The following is a 3071-nucleotide window of genomic DNA, read 5'->3' on the forward strand; positions in this document are numbered from 1 at the left end:
AGTGTTTATTTATTCTGATAAAGGTCTGATAGATAAAATCTGACAGAATAAATGCAAACAAACATAAAAAAATCCCATCAACTCACAGCATGTATGACTGCTTCTACTCAGTGTAAAATGTCACGTGTTCATCTCAGTTTACTGAGTTTTGACACCTGCTGAGGACCAGATGATTTTATTATTCTGAGTTCAACTTTACAGTCAGAAGATGGACGGCTGTGTGACTGCGTCAGGATTTCTGATGTGAGCTGAAAACAGAGCTGCAGGTTTGCTCTGTGCTTCTGTCTGAGCTGCCGGTGATGTTCAAACCACTGAGTCATCAAAGGAAGGTGCACCCAGCTCAATAAAAACTTTGAGCTTTACAAGACAAACATGACAAAATCATCTGCAGTCATTTAATTCTTCATCTTTGGTCCCTCCAGATTAGCGTTGCTCAATTAAGAAAGAGGGCGGAGACACGGCTGATGGTGACTCTGAGGAGCGTCAGGAAGTCATGAACAAAGGATGAGACCAACATGAAATATGCTGACTTCAGACTGTCTGACAGGAAATAAAAGTCAGAGTTTTAGTTCTATTGATTTACAGCGAGTATGTGCAGGGAGCCGGAGGGTCTCAGTGAGGTCAGAGGTCAGCACGTGCACGTGCACGTGCACGCCACAGCAGAGGGAAATGACGTCGTTTAAAAGCTGTCAGCTTTGGCAGATATTACAAAGTGCTCCAATGCAGCCTGTTTAAATTTTCATCAGAGGCCCCTGTGCACGTTCCTGTGCACGCCCCTGTGCACGCCCCTGTGCACGCCCCTGTGCACGCCCCTGTGCACGCCCCTGTGCACGCCCCTGTGCACGTCCGGCCCTCTGAGAACAGCCATGAATTATTCAGGCGCTCACCCTCTGATGGAGGGAATGCCGCAGGCCTCCTGCAGCTCTGACTGGTCACATGATCTGACTGCATGTTCTCTGCTCCTCGGGCAGAACCACAGGCCCAGTACATGGGACCAACTAGACCCGGCTCCATGTTTCCACCTGCTTCTGATTTTAATGTAGGTCCACCAACTGAGGGCATGTGCATGCTGTGTGGATACAGAAGCCAATAGGAACGCCCTCTGTGGAGAACAGGCCTTTGATTGGCCTGTTTTCTCTGTCAGGTTCTGCAGAATCTGCTGATCCAAATCAATTCTGAATAGAGAAACATATGAATAATCAAACCAGAACTCAGCTCTTTTAACCTGATCTGGACCGTCAGAGCTATTCAGTGAGTCTCACACTTACATACGCCTGAGGACGCTGAGCTCTGATTGGTTGGTGAGCCGTGGTGATGTAATCAGAGTTCATTTCCTTGTGTGTTCATTGGTTTATCGAAAGTTTCCTCTCTGATGTCATCATCCTGATGTCCTATCAGTAAAAATCATCTTTAGATACTCTCAGTCTCTGAGTTTAATCTGTTCACACCGAGGATGGCCCAAGTCCTGGTTCTGGTTCTAGTCCTGGTTCTTACTCTGTGATCATGTGACATCACTGCATCCTCATGGTGATTGGTCAGCTGCAGGTAGGAAAGTGGGCTTTTCATCATCATCATCATCAGGCTGAAGAAGACAAAGAGGAAGAACATCAAGGTTCCCAACCTGTTGTTGGGGGCCCTGCAGGGGGCCACAGAGGTCTGTATGAGGACGAAATACTCCTGATCCAAAGATCCATTTTGGGTTCTGATGGTGTATCACCCCCGGTTTTCCGTGAGGTTCTGAAGGTGTAAGGAAGCCCGGCTGTGAGGAGTTAATCCGTGGTACCTCCCTTTGAGACACCGAGAGGACCCGTTTCATCCAATAAGAAAGAACTCCAGATGTACTGATCCAAATGGTTCAGTGACGTTCAGAGACTAGCTGCTTTGGTCTGTGGGTCCTGATGCTGAACAGATGGTCATCATGAGTTTGAACCTTCTGCTGTTTATCCCATTGTACTGGTTATCAGCTTTAACTAACCTTAACATGTTGGTTATCAGCTTTAACTAACCCATTGTGTTGGTTGTCAGCTTTAAACAACCTTAACATGTTGGTTATCAGCTTTAACTAACCCATTGTGTTGGTTATCAGCTTTAACTAACCTTAACATGTTGGTTATCAGCTTTAACTAACCCATTGTGTTGGTTATCACCATGTTTGGTTATCAGCTTTAACCAACCTTAACAAGTTGGTTATCAGCTTTAACTAACCCATTGTGTTGGTTATCACCATGTTGGTTATCAGCTTTAAACAACCTTAACATGTTGGTTATCAGCTTTAACTAACCCATTGTGTTGGTTATCAGCTTTAACTAACCTTAACATGTTGGTTATCAGCTTTAACTAACCCATTGTGTTGGTTATCACCATGTTGGTTATCAGCTTTAACTAACCTTAACATGTTGGTTATCACCATGATGGTTATCAGCTTTAAACAACCTTAACATGTTGGTTATCAGCTTTAACTAACCCATTGTGTTGGTTATCAGCTTTAACTAACCTTAACATGTTGGTTATCAGCTTTAACTAACCCATTGTGTTGGTTGTCAGCTTTAAACAACCTTAACATGTTGGTTATCAGCTTTAACTAACCCATTGTGTTGGTTATCAGCTTTAACTAACCTTAACATGTTGGTTATCAGCTTTAACTAACCCATTGTGTTGGTTGTCAGCTTTAAACAACCTTAACATGTTGGTTATCAGCTTTAACTAACCCATTGTGTTGGTTATCAGCTTTAACTAACCTTAACATGTTGGTTATCAGCTTTAACTAACCCATTGTGTTGGTTATCACCATGTTTGGTTATCAGCTTTAACCAACCTTAACAAGTTGGTTATCAGCTTTAAATAACCCATTGTGTTTGTTATCACCATGTTGGTTATCAGCTTTAAACAACCTTAACATGTTGGTTATCAGCTTTAACTAACCCACTGTGTTGGTTATCAGCTTTAACTAACCTTAACATGTTGGTTATCAGCTTTAACTAACCCATTGTGTTGGTTATCACCATGTTGGTTATCAGCTTTAACTAACCTTAACATGTTGGTTATCAGCTTTAACTAACCCATTGTGTTGG

The sequence above is a fragment of the Leuresthes tenuis genome, unplaced genomic scaffold (assembly GCF_036924035.1).
Source record: "Leuresthes tenuis unplaced genomic scaffold, fLeuTen1.0.hap1 SCAF_4, whole genome shotgun sequence".
Classification (NCBI taxonomy): Eukaryota; Metazoa; Chordata; class Actinopteri; order Atheriniformes; family Atherinopsidae; genus Leuresthes; species Leuresthes tenuis.